At 39.6% G+C, this 18,405-nt stretch overlaps 1 pseudogene across 1 annotated transcript in view; it reads left to right on the forward strand.

Moving 5' to 3' along the window:
- Nucleotides 1–18,405, forward strand: part of LOC309607379 (cadherin-related family member 3-like) — a 45,734-nt pseudogene that overhangs the window by 23,699 nt on the left and 3,630 nt on the right. Inside the window, exons 10-18 of the transcript in view lie at nt 5,411–5,486; nt 6,551–6,653; nt 7,024–7,211; nt 11,851–12,068; nt 13,268–13,512; nt 14,877–15,107; nt 15,823–15,842; nt 15,955–16,019; nt 17,061–17,109. The product of the transcript in view is annotated as a cadherin-related family member 3-like (transcript). The remainder of the gene's footprint in view (nt 1–5,410; nt 5,487–6,550; nt 6,654–7,023; nt 7,212–11,850; nt 12,069–13,267; nt 13,513–14,876; nt 15,108–15,822; nt 15,843–15,954; nt 16,020–17,060; nt 17,110–18,405) is intronic.

Here is an 18,405-nt window from a genome sequence, read left to right on the forward strand (position 1 = left end):
GTTTCTGTGCAAGGGTTTTCTCTAGTTGCGGCAAGTGGGGGCCACTCTTCATCGCGGTGCGCGGGCCTCTCACTATCGCGGCCTCTCTTGTTGCGGAGCACAGGCTCCAGACACGCAGGCTCAGTAATTATGGCTCACGGGCCTAGTTGCTCCGCGGCATGTGGGATCTTCCCAGACCAGGGCTCAAACCCGTGTCCCCTGCATTGGCAGGCAGATTCTCAACCACTGCGCCACCAGGGAAGCCCATTAAGCTTGCTTTTTTTTTCCCTTCACAAGATGGAATTCTACTTTGGGAGAATCCTCCTTCTAATTTCCACAGGTCTTTTTTTCAAAGTACCCATCCTTGTTAGGTTGGCTTAATTGTTCCTTAACCAAAACATCACCAAATACTCCCCCTCAGCCAGAAGACATGGCTGAGAAAGCCACTGATGATCTCTCTCAGTTTTTGGTCCAAACCCTAAATTTTCTGGAAAACTTCACAAGTTACAAGCTGAGCATTTATATATGTTGTGAATTTGGAAGCTTAGGCACTGAGCCAAGAGGTTTCCTGGGTTGATGTTCCTTTTGAAATGCAATGGAAAACTGTCATTTTAAAAATGGAGTTTGATACTCTGGTTTCTCTTCAGATCAAATAAATCTTTTGCCTTTTACTAAAAAAAAAAAAAATGCAGTTTGGATAAAGATGGCAGTTTTGTAAACATGATGCTAACTAAAATTTTGGCCTTTGCATGTTTGCTCTGCTTCTGAACAACTCCTAATGAAACTTAAGTTTCATTAGGTCCCATTTGTTTATTTTTGTTTTTATTTCCATTTCTCTAGGAGGTGGGTCAAAAAGGATCTTGCTGTGATCTATGTCATAGGGTGTTCTGCCTATGTTTTCCTCTAAGAGTTTTATAGTGTCTGGCCTTACATTTAGGTCTTTAATCCATTTTGAGTTTATTTTTGTGTATGGTGTTAGGAAGTGTTCTAATTCCATTCTTTTACATGTAGCTGTCCAGTTTTCCCAGCACCACTTATTGAAGAGGCTGTCTTTTTCTCCATTATATATTCTTGCCTCCTTTGTCAAAGATAATTTGCCAGCATAAACCAAGGAACATTAGACTTGGAAGGGATGGCAGACGTAATTACTATTTTCTGTCATCCAAGAGAGGAACCCATCCCTTGCACAGCATCCCTGTACAGTGGGTCCTCCAGGCTTGGTTTGAATACTTCAAGGGAATTTTCAGGAATTCTATGACCTGATTATTAATAACTATCATTAAAAATAAAATTATATATACTTAGTTACATAAATTATATTAAAAACAAAATTAGTAAATACTCAAAACTCAGAACTTCTTAATTATGTTACTATTATGTTACTATTATCTATACTCTTGATGTTATTTACATCTGTTGGATGTGCATGGGGGAAATTCTGTATATATAATGGTGTGCTACTGCAACTCTCTTCCCAACTTAGTGTCATTATGTTGATAGCTTAAAGTTGACAGTGGTGGGAGTATTTACACCAGGGAAATAGGCAAATACTACATATCAGGGCTTGATTCATTAATTTTTTGATTATCTAGACTTAAGAAAGTGATAGAGAAAATGTTATCAATGCAGATTAAACTTACATCTGGTGTATCTGCAGCTATTATTGTGAGTACCACAAAAACTGTGGAAATATTCTTCTAGAAATCAGTAACTATTATCCAGTTCAACAAAGAAGTCATGCCCTTCACTGATGAACTAGTGAAGCTCTAGACATTGTTAAAGAGTAAGATGGAAGTGAAACAAAGGAAAACATCAAGTAACATTCATGTTGGAACTACCTTCATTTGTCAATTGCAATGGCTATGGAAAGGAGAGCTTGGCAAAAATCAATTAAAGCATTCCATAAGAATCAATTGTAGGGCTTCCCTGGTGGCGCAGTGGTTAAGAATCCTCCTGCCAATGCAGGGGACACGGGTTCGAGCCCTGGTCCGGGAAGATCCCACATGCTGCAGAGCAACTAAGCCCGTGCGCCACAACTACTGAGCCTGTCCTCTAGAGCTCATGAGCCACAACTACTGAACCTGCGTGCCCCAACTACTGAAGCCCGCACGCCTAGAGCCCGTGCTCCACAACAAGAGAAGCCACCACAATGAGAAGCCCGCGCACCGCAATGAAGAGTAACCCCCACTTGCCACAACTAGAGAAAAGCCTGCGCGCAGCAACAGAGACCCAATGCAGCCAAAAAAAAGAAAAAAAATTAGGTTTATCATTTAAAAAAAAAAGAATCAATTGTCTATATGGGAATTTACAATAAAGAGATTGTATATTTTGTTATTATTTATAAAATGTATTCTATACATCTTTTATATCAGTAAAATTTTTAATAAACTTATGTATTTATGTGGATATATATTCACATACACACTTACAAACACACACATTCACACACTCTTTTTTTTCTCCCCCAGAGCTGGTTGTTAAACATTTGACAGCATATCACTGGGTGAAACCCACACTACTTCAAACCAGCTTATTTCCTTGGCAGACAAATACATTCTTTAGACAGTTGTTCTGAGGCAAGACTAGGAAATAAAAAACCCACGTATTTGGATTTCAGTTCTTTGTTTGCCTCACCATGCCGTTTTGGACAAGTTCTTAACCTCTCTGTAAAATAAATAACTATATCCTAGTTCTAGAACATAACACAGTTGAATCTTACAGTATATGACCAGACTCTTTCAGAAAAATTACATGTAAATCGAATTATTGTAAACAGGATCCTGGTTTCCCCCCCATAGACTTTTGCTATTCTTTCAGAAGTACTCAGAATTGATTTCTGAGTAATGAGGGAGCCTCATAACTGTAATTTCTTTCCTCCCTTTGCATTCTCCCAGTTCTGTGGTGCTCTTCTAGCTCTAGGGGGTTCTAGAGTTAATGGAGTGTTATCTCCTAGCTTATAAATTGTAAATCTGGACCAGAGGGTCTGAGCATTGGCTTTGAGGGAAACGACCTATAGCCTTCATGAGATTATCAAAGGGATTCCATGACCCTCCAAAGTTAATGACAATCGATGTAGACTTTAAAATAGAGACCTGCATTAAAATAAATTGACTATATTTTAGTGCAGTTTAGGTTTACAGCAAAATTGAGCAAAAGGGAAAGAGATTTCCCACACGTGCAGAGCCTCCTCCACTCTCAGCACCCCCACCAGAGTGGAACATTTACTACAATTGAGGAACCTGCATTAACACATCCTTATGACCCAAAGTCCAGTGTTTACATTAGAGCTCACTCTTGGTGTTGTACATTCCATGGGTTTGACAAACGTATAATGACATGTATCCACCACTACAGTATCATACACAATTGTTTCTCTGCCCCAGTGGTCTTCTCTTCCATGCTCTGCCTAGTCACTCTTCCCTTTCCCCAACCTCTGCTCTTTTTAACATCTCTATAGTTTTACCTTTTAAGACTGACGTTAAAAAAAATCAGTGTTTTATGGGAATCAACTGTTTTATTTCGGTTTCTTTTCCAACTATCCAAAGTTGTCCTGAAATGTAGTTTTATATTTTGAAGGCAAAACTTTCTAAATGTGTTGAACACTTCTACGTTTTCTTAAGGAAAATGTAATGCCTTATTGATAGCTGAGGAGAAGGATTCAGAATTTTTAAATTACAGCATCACCGATTTGGGAGGGCTGGAAAGATTCAACCTGTTTATTTTACTATGAGAAAATTGGGGCTGGAGAGAGACTTGGGTCACACAGCTAGTGAGTGGCAGAGATGACAGCTAAATGCTATCATTTCTGGTCCAGTTCTCTGTTTAGTATTCCAGGCTGCTTTTTTGGGGATGGATTTGGATGACTGTCACCAGAAGTCTGAAAACAAGTGCTGAGAATTCATACAAAGAGATAAGTGAGTCATTCTAATGTGTACTGATCTCCAAATAGCTGGCTACTGACCCGCTGTAGCAGAGAGAAGATGTCTAGGTCTTCATAAGAAAGCAACATGATGTAGCAGAAATACCGTGATGGTTGGGGTCAAACAGAACTGGAGTCAAAACGAACTGGATTCCAATTCTATCTCTGCCACTGTCAGTTAAATGACCTTAGGCTATTCCCACAACCTCTGTGTGCCTTCGAGTTCACATCTGCAGAATGGAGCTTGTAAGAATCATGTCATGGAGTTGCGATGAGGATTCACTGATCGTTGTAGGTACTGAAATTACATGATACATACTAACAGTAGCCATGACAGCATTGCCAATAATAATAATAGTAATAACAAAACAATAACACCAATAATTAAAATAACCACTAACATTCATTGAGTGAATGTTACACTCAACGTTCTACAACGTGCTAGAACCTTTTCCTTGCTTTTTAAAATCATCCCTTGATTTTCCCTACCATAGTAAATAAAATTAGGGAAAGGTTAGTGTTTTGAGGCGATGCCCATCAGAGAAGACAAAATCCTCACAACCTGGTGGCAATTTGCTTTAAAGGAGGAAATTGGCAAGTTAATACTACTCGGAAAACAAACTCTCCTCAGAATATCGAACATTTAGCCTATAGACCTTGAGGATATTAAAAATCTATTACCGTGGAGGTCTTTTTTCCTGCTGTGTTGATTAGCACAGAGGATTTGAGTGTGCCTTGAGGACTACGTGAGTTTTTTCATCTTAAAAAAATTATGGGTGTCTATCATCTTTAAAGTAAAAAAAAAAAATTTCTGATGGTATGTAGCGAATACCTGAATCTCTCATTGACAAAAGGCTTCTGGAGGGAGGGAGGCATAGGCAAAGAAATTCCTTTATCAGAAATGACTGCGGGGGAAACATATGAAAATTAAGTCACACTGGGTTGCAAGTCACAAAGGAAAACATATTTCATTTCCAATCGTTTTTTTGATGAGGAATTTTGGCAGACTTACAGTTTCATAATTACTCTATTTTAAACTTAGCTAAAGATGTTCAAGATAGCTTTTAGTTTTATTGAAAGGTTAATTTTACACCTACAGAAAAATAAGCTTCCCATTTTACTTTGCCAGGTGTTAAATGTGAAAATGGCACCATCTTTGCTCAGGAATGTATGCTAGAGATGGCAACTTTACCCTTAATCTATTTTTACGTGGTCCTGTATCAGTTATGACACCTTTCTCTTACTAGTGATGCTTTCACACAACCAATAGGTTGGACTTTTTAGATTCTGGATTTGCCATAAAGAAACAGTAAGTCCTTTTTCACAAATGCGTTTTCTCTGTTCTTGGTATTCTGGGTTGTGTTCATTGCCTGCTTAATGATACATTTTCAGAGACTGATGAATCTTGGTAAAGGAAGAATGCAAACAGAGAAAGAACCCCCGTAGGTTGAAAGGGATGGGGACAGTACATGAAATGCTGTCTTCACCCTAATTTTCATTCTTGGTTATCAGTAACCCAGACGTCCTAGATCAGGGGTCCCTAACCCCCGGGCCGTGGCCTGTTAGGAACCGGGCCACACAGCAGGAGGTGAGGGGCCGGTGAGTGAGTGAGGCTTCATTTGCTGCTCCCCATCGCCCCCCATCGCCCCCCATCGCTTGCATTACCACCTGAACCATCCTCCCCGCGCCCCCTTCCGCCTCCCCGCCCCATTTCGTGGAAAAATTGTCTTCCAACAAAACCGGTCCCTGGTGCCAAAAATGTTGGGGACCGCTGTCCTAGATAATACATGTTGGTGAGCATAGTCATTGTGTGGTGGAATTTCACTAAATGGAGAAGGTCAGGTATCTTCCCTGGAGTTTTTTATTATCCAGGCGGAAAATGATTGAGGGGTAACTCTGTTGTGTCAGTTATCTATAAGTATGCCATGTAACGAAACCCACAAACAATTAGAGTAACGCAACAGCAAACATTTATCTAGCCCATGAGTCTGAGAATTGGCTGGACTGTGCTTGCTCAGAATCACGGGAATTTGCTGGCTTTTTGCGGATCTAGCCTGGCTTCAGTGGGCACGGCTGGATGGTCTGGCTCCTCTCATCCTCCAACAGGCTAGTCTGAGCAGGTCTCAGGGCAGAGGAAGAGGTACAGGAATGAGGCAAGCCTAGTCACAAAAGGGCTTTTCAGGCCTCTGCTGGCGGCAGGTTTGCTCATGTCCCATTGGCCAAAACAAGCCACGTGGGAGGGCACTATAAGTTTACACAGAGAAGAGCACGAACGTAAGAAGGGTAAAGAATCTGAGCCTATTAATGCAACCCATCTACCACACCTGTGTTTCTTCTAGAAGATTATTTGGGAGAACTGCACACTGAACTTACAGCAAGTCATTTCTAAAATGTGGGCTGTAGATTCAGCAAGCACAGATTTGAATCCTGACTCTACCTTTAGTAGCTCTGTGACCTTGGGCAAGTTAGTACCACTGGGCTGTAGTTTCCTTATCTATAAAGTGGGGACAGTGATAGCACCTACATCATAAGGCTGTTGAGAAGATTTAATGAGATAATGTGCATAAATAATAGCTAATTCTTATATAACACTTATTATATACCAGGCACTGTTCTATGTCTTATGTATTTTAACTCATTTAATCCTCACAGCAACTCTCTGTGGTAGATACTGTCATTATTCCTAGTTTGCAGATAAAGAATATGAGGCCCAGAGAGATTATAGAACTTTCTGATGAGTTACAGCTAATGAGTGGTAGAGCTGAGTTTCAGAACCTAGGCAGTCTAGTTTCAGAATCTGTGCTGTGAGCCATTATCTGATGCTAATCTTAGCATAATGCCTGGAAGAAAACAAACATGCACTACATGGAAGCTACTTATTATTTTTATAAAGTTAGTGTTAACTCATATCATTTGACCCATGCCATGTGGCTTAAAGTGGACCGTCTATAAATCCACCTTCCATCATATAGAGTGGTGCTTTTCAGACACACTGCATTGCCCAAAAGGATGCAGGTTGACCCTCTGAGAAACTATGATACTATTTGGAAGGCAAAGACATGTTAAGCTTTTTAAAATGGTGTATCTGCATGACAAGAATGAACCTTAATAAATATTATTGGCAGCTTTCTACAAAGTTGGAAGAGTGACAGCCATTGATGAAGACCACCCACCAAACTGTGTGACGTACAAGATAACCAATGGTGACATCCAGGTTATACAAAGATTCTGGATTCACCCTCTCTCTGGAATGATTGAGCCCGTCACAGAGCCAGACCACGAGACTGTGAAGCAATATAACCTCACTGTGGAGGTGTCATCCTTGTACAGCGATGGCCCTGGTAAGTAGAAAGCCCCAGGTTTGTTTTGTTTTTTTACAATTAAAAAAAAATTTTTTTTTTTTTGCCACACCATGCAGCATGTGGGATCTTAGTTCCCTGACCAGGGATCGAACCTGCGCCTCCTGCAGTGGAAGCACAAAGTCTTAACCACTGGACCACCAGGGAAGTCCCTAGAAAGTGCCAGGTTTTGATGTGATAGAGATGATGTGTTAAGTTCTAATTTATTACAATTGAAATTGCCAAATCATTACAACAATAATCTCATGAGATTAAAGAATTATAATAATAGCAAATATGCATCTAGCACTTGTGCCAGTTCCTGTTCTAGGTACATTTTATACATTGATGTAGTTAATCTTTACCTTTAGTCTTCAAGGTGGACAACATTATCATCATTTCTACTCTACAGATGAGGAAACTCAGGCACAGAGTTTGGGAAACTTATGTGAAGTTACTCAGGGTTTGTAGAACTCGACTCATACCTAGGCTGCCTCTCATTAAGAGGTGATGTTTAGAATGAAGGTAGTTACCCAAGGTGTGTTCTTTTGACATCACAGTAGGAGAAAGTGTGAGGCTCTAAATTATTTTAGCAACAAAGGACTCTTGAAAAACCTCCAGAGTCAATACTGCTGTATTGATGATGTGGTACGTGTTTTTAACGACTCTAAGGTTTTGTCATCAGAGAAGAGACAGAGGTAGGTTTGAAGAATATTAAGGTCCTCATTTGGCCTGATGATTCAGTATACGTTTCCTCTTCCTGTAAGAGTCCCCAGGCTTGCTGCTTGTGTAGTGATTAGGCTTCCTGAGTGTGTCATTGTGAGGAAAACATCAGGTCCACTCACATCAACAGTCAGAATGACTTTCACAGGGACTGAACTCCAGTCATGTGGACAGGATTAAGTGTCTTGATTGTCTCAGGAAGGTACCTATGAGAGTGATCTTTACACCTAAGTACCTGTGGTAGTTTTTATGAACTCCTAAAATTGTATAGAATGCCACCACTTGCAATGATCATCCACTTATTACAAAAATGTAAGAGGGGAAAGCAGATAATTAAAAAACAACTTCAAGTGACTCTGTTCTTACAAAAAGGATTTTCTTCCATTTTTTAAAATTGAAGTATAGTTGATTTACAATGTTGTGTTAATTTCTGCTGTACAGCAAAGTGATTCAGTTATACATATATATACATTATTTTTTTAATATTCTTTTCCATTACAGTTTATCATAGGATATTGAATACAGTTCCTGTGCTATACATCAGGACCTTCTTGTTTATCCATTCTCTATATAATAGCTTACATCTGCTAACCCCAGCCCCTTCCCCCTTGGCAACCACAAGTCTGTCCTCTATGTCCGTGAGTCTGTTTCTGTCTCATAGATAGGTTTATTTGTGCCATATTTTAGATTCCACATATAAGTGAATCATTTGATATTTGTTGTTCTCTATCTGACTTACTTCACTTAGTGTGATCATCTCTAGGTCCTTCCATGTTGCTGCAAATGGCAGTATTTCATTTTTTTTAATGGCTGAGTAATATTTCATTGTATGTATGTACCACATCTTCTTCATCCATTCATCTGTCGATGGACATTTAGGTTATTTCACATCTTGGCTATTTATGAAAAGGGTGTGTAATTTAACTAAAGATAAAGCAGGAACTTATTCATTCCCTCTTTCTTTTAACAAATATCTGTTGAGTGTGCACATCATCCTGGATTTCAAAGAAGTGTAAGGCACCATATATGCCTTCAGGTAGCTTAACTTTTTAACACATGCAAAGTTAAACAGTATATAGCAAGTAAATTGATGATGTAAATAAATGTGACTTTTGAGTTCAGAAAAGGTAAATAGTTCTTTAGATCCCAAATTATAGGAACCCATAATCATCATTGTGGTCACCATCATCATCATTATCACCCACCCTTTATTGAGAACCTAATAAAAGCCAAGACTACGATACCTCATTTTGTCTCAATCCCATCCCATGAGGTAGCTACTGATACTCCTTCTTATAGCTAGAAGAATTTCATTTCCAAGGTTTAGAAGTCAAGCAACTTATCCAAGTTTACTCAGCTAGAAAGAGGTAGAAAGATTAACTCTGGGCACTTAATCACTATCATGTACCCTAAATTATCTCTCTGATCCATCAGCAAATCCTGTTGTCTCTACTTTCAAAATGTATCTTGAATGCATCCACTTCTCAGTGACCCACAGCTAACACTCTGGTTGTGCCACCATTGTCCCTAACCTGGTCTAGTGCAGCAGCCTCCTAACTGGAATCTTCACTTCCGCTTGTACTCTTTATGATTATCTATGATAATCTACTGTTCACATAGTAGCCAGAGCGATCCTTTCAAAGGACAATTCACCCTCCTCCTCAAAGCTCTCCAATGGCTTCCCATCACACTTAGCAAAGTTCCAATGTCATTTCCAAGATCTGCATTGCTCTGTGTGAACTGGACCCTGGATGTTTGTGTTCAGCTCCTAGCTCTCTCCCTCTTGCTTCAATCCAGCCACATGAATTTCTTGCAGTTTCTTCAACACATCAAAAATGTTTACACCTCAGAGACTGCCCAAGGCTGTCATGCTTGTCCTCCAGACAGCCACATGACTCACATTCTTACCTTAATCATATTTCTGCCCAAAGGAAACTTGCTCACAAAGATCTTTCCTGTTTCTGGAATTTTGAAGCAACCCATGTGTTAATCATTAACAGAATGAATAAGTAAAATATGGTAGATGCAAACGACGGGATACTAAGAATCAAGAAGAAATAGAAAGTTAGTTCTATAAACAGCAACATGGGAAAAGCAAGAAAAAATGGTGCTGGATGAGAAAAGTAGGAAACGGGAAAGATCTATACCACAATATCATTTAAGCAAATCAAAATCATGCGACCAAACACTACATACTCTGCAAGGATACATACTTGCTTAAGGACATGTATCAAATATAGGGGAGAAGGCTTTCTTTAAAGCCCTTCTTTAAACACTCTATTAAAACAGTTCCATCAACTATTCTCTATCTCCTTAACCTGCAGAGCGCCAATTTCCATATGACATTGCCTGCTATACTATTTTGTTGACTTGTTTATTGCTTTACCTCCTCCTTTAGAATATCAGTTGCCATGGGAGAGGGACTTAGATTTACCTTTGTATCTTCTGTGTCTAGACCAGTGCTTAGCATATAGTGTTCAATAAATGTTCATTGAATGGATGAACTGATCCTCCTGACAATCCTAGGAATGGAGGGATTGAGATCTCCCTTTTACAGATGAGCAAAGTGACATCAAGTCCCTTGTACCAAACAAAACATCTGACAAATGGAAGGCCCAAGGTTTTAATAAAGAGTTCTGATTCCAAGTCCTGTGCTGTTTCCATTATATCACAGCAATCTTCCTAAAATCATATTAAACAGAACACATAGCTATACTCAATCTATAGAAGTAGCATTAAAAATGAATTGTGGGCTTCCCTGGTGGCGCAGCGGTTGAGAATCTGCCTGCCAATGCAGGGGACACGGGTTCGAGCCCTGGTCTGGGAAGATCCCACATGCCGCGGAGCAACTGGGCCCGTGAGCCACAACTACTGAGCCTGCGCGTCTGGAGCCTGTGCTCCGTAACAAGAGAGGCCGCGATAGTGAGAGGCCCACGCACCGCGATGAAGAGTGGCCCCCGCTCGCCACAACTAGAGAAAGCCCTCGCACAGAAACGAAGACCCAACACAGCCAAAAATAAATAAATAAATTTATTAAAAAAAAAAAAAAAAGACTACAACCAACCGCACCCACGCATAACCCCGGACATAGTGACGGTCCCTGGATCATCGGCACGACACAAAAAAGTCCCCACAGCACAAAAAAAAAAAAAAAAAAAAAAAAGAATTGTTCCCCAGGAATTTAGCGGTGTTGTTAAAACATTACAGAAAACATTTTTAAAAGGTAGTACTTGAAAATATGAGCACACCAGAGATTCTTCTGTGATTCTTCTGTGAATGTTGCTGAGAAAGTTATTACTCATGTAAGAGGTGGGCAGATAATCTTTCTAGGCTAACTGGCATTTGATCACTGACATTTTAAAATCCTTGATATTTTGACCTTTTCCCATGTAAATCACAGTTTCCCGGTTTACGGCATTTTAATTAAGAAAAGGTTGATAACAGCCCCTAATTAAGGTCAGAGCATACTTTGAAGTAATCATATTGTTACTAAAAAATATACTGTGCTTGAAAGAATTGTTCAGAGGAGGCCCCTAAGTTGAGAAGGAGGCAGCAAACTTAGGCTATGTTTGCCACTAAGCACAGAGATTTAAAAGATTCAAGGCATTGCAATTTTTAGAGACATTATTCTTCAGCTTTCCTTTTCTTACAATTTATGTAACTCGTGAGCTTTCCACAGGTCCTTCTAATAAGCCCAAAACTCTCCCTAATGGCCACACTGCATGTCACAGTTGACCCAGGAATAATAAGCCAACTGACTAGTTGATTGGCAGCCAGAACCCAAATCTGCAGGAACATTTCTTCCAACTCAAAATCCCAGACTTTTTATTTAATAATTCTAAATGATCTGTCTCTACCCAGCTGCTTCATTCTGATTTTGTGTATAAATAGTCACATGACATGGATGTGTTGTTTCTTCCTCCCTCACTGCTGACAGGTCACGGTTGACATCTTAGATGAGAATGACGAAGCACCTGTCTGCACGCCCTCTCTGTACAAGGCAGTCATTTGTGACAATGTTGTCGCTGGGACAAACGTCAATGGTTTCCAGCTACACTGCCATGACAGAGATTCACAAGATTTTGAAATGCGCTTTGAGATGGTTTCTGGTGGATACTTTTATTATTTCTTTTAATCATGAGCATGCATCAAATTGATATAACCTCTTTGACGTAAATAATATAATCTTAGAAATAACTATGTTTACAAAGATTAAACTATTTCATACCTATGGCATTAAGTTTCCTCAAGGAACCTTTTCACTTCTATATGTCCTATCTAATTCCTCCTATGGTGGAACTATCCATGATTTCGATGATACTTGACAATGAAGAGAACTTGGACCTGCCAGATTAAGTTACAAGTAACAATGTCTGCTGTCGATGGTACTTGCTGAAAATAGCAGCTGTTTTTCTATGTGATGCTAATACAGATCCACTAGGATAGATGTTTTCTACTGCATTAGTGTTGGATTTACACAGATCCATATCAACTTTAGGCATGATCTTGGGGCATATGGAAGAAACGTATCAGAAACCAAATATGTGCTAGAAGGAGGGTACACAGAAGTGTACAAGACAGGTAGAGATCTTGTATTCATGGAATTCATGGTTCATTAAACTAGTAGTAACATCAACGACTATAAAATTATAAAATATGACAAGTTTTATAAAGGAAAACTACTGGGTATCATGAGAGAATATAACAAGAAGTACTTAAGGTATGGAGGTCAGACCTGCTGTCATGTAGATGAAAGAAAGGGAGCATGGATGTGAGTTACTATGTTCCCAACTAATTGTAAAGGCTAGTTCAATGTCTCCTCCTCTTGCTAGATGATAAGCTTCATGAAGGTGGAGACTGTATGCATCTTATTTACAACAGTGTCTCCAGGACCACTGAGACTTGACTTGAAATTTAGTAGGAGCTCAATATACATTTGTGGTCTGACTGGCCCATTTGATATTGATCCAGACTAAGCTGAAAGTGGGAATAAAATTCTCTGAGTGGGAGATAAAGGAAGGGAAAGCATTTAGGCAGAATAACTTGATAATACTGTGAAGCTTGCTGACCACATATGGGGATCAGTCTCATATGATCTTAACCTTTAATACAATTTTTTCCAGCCAACAATTTATTGCTTACTTGATTTCAATTTTATTTTCAGCCTTGTATAGGTATAGGATTCAGAGAATAATAAAAATTCTATTTATTTACACCTACTGTGTTTCGGAATCTGTGTAAAGTAGCTTGAGAAAACCTTTTAACATATATTAATATACTTATAATTTTTGATTTACCTCTTTTAAAGGAAACGTGAACCATCATTTTGGATTTGACTCAACTTGAGGTTCAAATACTCCAAAATTAATTGCGAAGAATCCTTTTAAATTTGAATCTGGAGCTGAACTGCAGCAGTAGTACCATCTTGTAGTGTGCATAATTGATGACAACCTGAAATATGGCAAAGCCACCAAGCCCAAGACAGGCACCACTATTATACATATTTATGTGACAAGGGCCAATACGCCACCTCCTCCAACCACCAGCTCTGAAGTAAGGAGTTATGGGATTTAATTTGGGTCTGTGTGTGGGAAATGTTCTACTGCAAATTCAAGTTTCATCTAAAAAGGCTAAAAGGCTACTCAGGGCAGTACCTTCACCCAAAGGCCTTTCACCTGGACACCACCCCATCCAGCCACCAGGCCACATTTTAGAATGTACATCTGTGAGAATCCACTGGGTGGGTAAGAGAATTTGTGATCATTGAAGGCGGAGCATAGAGGACCCCTGAGCAACTGATTGTATGTAAATGATCTGAAAGTCCTGCCCACCAGGAAGTCACACTCATCAATGAATTCTGTCAATGAAACATCTCTATAATTGGGCACTTTTAAACATTATTGCCTAGTGGCAATGTTATTCATAGCAATGGACACCTACCCCGTGCCAGGCACTGTGCTCCAGGGCTTATATTCTTCATTTCATCTAATCTTTGATCTAATCCTATGAAGTTGAACAGACCCTTCAGCATTTTATTTCAAAAAAAAGATGTGCAAAGCCTCTGCGGAACTCCAGAGTGGCTTCTGAGTCACCCAAGGATGAAGTCTGTTCAGTAGGTTTTATGGTTGGTGTATTTTTTTTTTTTTAATTTATCTATTTATTTATTTATTTTTGGCTGCGTTGGGTCTTCGTTTCTGTGCGAGGGCTTTCTCTAGTTGTGGCGAGCGGGGGTCACTCTTCATCGCGGTGCGCGGGCCTTTCACTATCGCGGCCTCTCTTGTTGCGGGGCACAGGCTCCAGACGCGCAGGCTCAGTAGCTGTGGCTCACAGGCCCAGTAGCTCCGCGGCATGTGGGATCTTCCCAGACCAGGGCTCGAACCCGTGTCCCCTGCATTGGCAGGCAGATTCTCAACCACTGCGCCACCAGGGAAGCCCTATGGTTAGTGTATTTTACTGTCTTCTTTTTCAAAGGATGGATTATCCAAACATGGATGTAAATCTTTCCACCAGTATATTTGATTTTCAAGAACACACTATTCTCTCACACTGCACGAAAGGGTTTACCCTGCTCTGAGTAGATAATAGAGGCATACAAGCCTAAAAGAACGTCAGATGTCATCTAGTTCAACTCCTTGATTTTACAGATGAGAAAACTGAGGTCAAAGAGGAGAGATGGTTTTGTTCAAGTTCACAGAGCAGTCATTGTGTGCAATTCAAGTCTTCAGATCCTTAAATTGCTGCCTTCTCTAGGCATGTGTGTTCCTTAGTATCATCTGTGGTATTTAAAAATTCCACATGTCTGAGTCAATACCCCACTGTCTATAGGACCATAGCTCTGCACTGGTGCTATTACGTGTAAACAGATGCTCTCTGGAAACAGAGACTAATGCTGTTTGCTTTGAAAGAATATTTCTCAGCAAAGAAAAAGTCTGACCATTATGTACACAGCTAGCAACACATACAAATCCAGTGACTGGTTCATTCCTTTCATCTTCACTCTGATGATTATTTTCTTTTGCTGGGTTGGTTTCCTAGATATGTTTCCTGCTTTGGAGATATGGGAACACAATAGGATGCTGTCAGAAAATGGCCAAGGAAGTCTCCAAGACCAAACCCAAGTATGTGAGTTTTCTTTCTAAGCTTCTTTTATAAAGAGTTGAAGTCATTTGGGGTTTGGCGATCTTACTCTAAAAGCTTCTGCCTAATTTTGCCAATTTTGAGGGGCACAGAGCCAAGTACTTGGGATACCAAACTCGATGGTCCCTTTCACCATTGCTCCAAACCTACTGTCAGAAACAGTTGGGGAGATTTGTTTAAACATCAACAACATATTCTTGGGTTCTACCTTAGAACATCTGAAACAGATTTTCTGTAAGAATGTATTTTCAACAAACCAATTTGTGAGCAGACATACCCAGCAACTCCCTACATTATTTGGATGCATGGGCAGTGGTTGACAACCACTGGGAACTAGCCCGGAGGCAGGTGATAAGGCCAGGTACCCTCTCCATATCTTTTTTGAATCTGTGTGAGGCTGGGCAGAGAGACCAAAGAAGTGGATAGAAAATGCAGCCGCTTTCATCACCATCTGAAAACAGTTCTTCAGGGCACAGAATGCCCTGGCTTCAAAAATAGAGTTGGATATGAATTTTTATTAGCTAAGTAGAGACAATGTATGATTCAGCGTGGAGGGAAGTGATGGTTAATGAGACCCGTTTATTATTCCCCATACAGCATTTTTTAAAAAATGAGAGTGGGAGAAGACTGGGTAACAGTCATGTGCTGTAAAAAATTGAAATATGTTTTTTGCCATGTATTAGCATAATGAAGCTGATGTTTTGTCAAATTTTTCTTTTCCTACAGAGGAATAACGTATATGGCAGGTAAGATACAGCTTGCTAGTTGTCACACGATTATCCTGAATTGTGTGGTTTAAAAAAAGAAAGCCACCCATCCAATAACTGCCATTTATTTATTTATTTATTTTTGCAACAGGAGATAGAAATCCAAAGGAAAAGTTTGTCACTGGAAACAGAAATAAAAAACTAGAAGCATTAACAGTAGGTACATTTTTGCAATCCCTCCCCAGTAGAAGAAAGAGGAGTACATTTTCTCTGTAATTATGGCTCAATGGAAAATTCCTCCGTATTAACATATGGTAAATCTAGTCAGGTATCATGGAAAAGAGATACAATCCTTTCAATTCATGTGCTTCTGCTGAATTTCTGTGTATTAACATCTGGGATTTCAGATCCAGTCTTAGAGTTTGGCTTAGGTCAAAATTTGCCATAAATATTTTATGTGTATTCAGCACAAACAACTCTAGGAAAACGGAAATCCAGCTTTATCCACCATTTCTTAAAAATAAGATCTAGATTGGAAAATAGGTTATAGACGTCATAGAGCCGCATAAGTTCTTCAACCCTGGAGTTTCTTAATAGATGGTAAAATCTATTGCTAATCTCCTGTATTAGTTTGCTCGGGCTGCCATTGCAAAATACCACAGACTGTGTGGCTTCCACAACAGACATTTATCTTCTCTCAGTTCTGGAGGTTAGAAGTCCAGGATGAAGGTATTGGCAGGTTTTGTGTCTTCCGAAGGCTCTTTGCTTGGCTTGCAGATGGTGCTTCTTCTTATGTCCTCACATTGTTCTTCCCCATCTGTGTTGTCTGTGTCCTAAGCTCTTGTTCTTTAACAGCACCAGTCATATTGGATTAAGGCCCACCTATATGACCTCATTTTACTTTAATCACCTCTTTAAGGTCCTATCTCCACATTCTGACGTACTGGGGGTCAGGGTTTGAACATATGAAATTTGGGAGAACCCAATTCAGCCCATAACACCTCCCATCCAAGTGAGAGACTTCACATCAATACAAAGATCTGAGCTCAGGGAGAGCGTGGTGGGCAGACTGAGTGGAGATTGGGGCTGAGAGGAGACAGGAATAGCAAGGAGTTTTTGGACCTTAGGATGCTAGCCTTCTATACACTAGAAAGATGAGGTAATTTATAAGAAACGATCTGCTCAAAGTACTCAATATATGTCAAAACTAATTTTATCAAACTGACTTTACTGCTAACATTTTGTGCCTTTTAAAAGGAAACCACTGTGTATGAGACTGTGTTTCATGGAGAAGCCATTGATCCAGGTGTGGTGCTTGAATATCTTTTGAGTTTAGCACATTTTGTCTATTTGGATGTGAAGCCATGTGAACGAATTACTTATTCATTATGCTTTGCATAATGAGACTCTGTCCTAAAGCAAACCATTCAAGGGCCAGGCAGGTAAAATAAATGACTGAAAGGGCCCACGTAAGACACTAAGTTCAGTTATCAATGGCAACTGATGCTTGGGGGACATGGCTATAACTCGACTCCATCAAAGTATTGTGTCCATTTTATACACATTGAAACAGAGGCTCAGAGTGGTTAGGGAATGTGTTTAGGGTCACACAGCTTTCTTTCCTTTCAAAGAAAGGAAGGAGAAAAGTTGGTGGAGCTTTTGGAACAGAGACTGAATCTTAATTGTGGTAGAACAGAGGCAGATGGATGGAGGTAGGTAGGTACTTGGCTACAAGAGCATGAGAAAACTGTCATGTGCTCGCAGTGGGTGGAGGGTCTTGTACCAGACCTCTTGGTGGAGGAATGGCAGAGTGGCCTGCAACAGACCTTAGGGCTCTTCTCCTGGTTCTTTTTGTACTTAACTATTACTATTGAAAATAATAAAAATTACTACCTGCCATTTCTTGTTTCCATCTAAAAGTTTTTTAAATGAGTCTTTAATAAACAGCTATTTGGCACTTTCAGTGTACCAGGGTTGTTCTAAGAACTTTATAATTATTAACCTATTTAATTTTTTTATTATGTTAAATATATGTGACATAAAATTTACCATTTTAACTATTTTTAAATGTACATTTCTGTGGTATTAAGTACATTCACATTGCTGTGCAACCATCATCACCATTCATCTCCAGAACTTTTTCATCTTTCCCAACTGAATTCATTAAACACTAACTCTGCATTCCTTCCTCCCACCCAGGCCCTGACGATCACCATTCTCCTTTCTGTCTCTATGAATGACTATTCTAGCCACCTCCTATAAGTGGAATCATACAGTATTTGTCCTTTGTGATGGCTTTATTCACTAAGCATAACATCTTCAAGGTCCATCCATGTTGTAGCATGTTTGAGAATTTCCTTCCTTAAGGCTAAATAATATTCCATTGTATGTATAGATCTCATTTATCCATTCATCCAGCAATGGGCATATGGATTGCTTCCACCTTCTGGCTATTCATGTTGTTATATAACCTATTTAATTTTAATATTATTCCTTGCACACAAAGATTTTATATTGATGCATTTGTAGACTGATTACAAGATGTTTTTAGGGCATTTCTAATATCAAATCATAGAAAACATTTGTTGAATTCTTAGTATGG

Source organism: Balaenoptera borealis (assembly GCF_965194805.1).
Source record: "Balaenoptera borealis genome assembly, chromosome: 12".
NCBI lineage: Eukaryota > Metazoa > Chordata > Mammalia > Artiodactyla > Balaenopteridae > Balaenoptera > Balaenoptera borealis.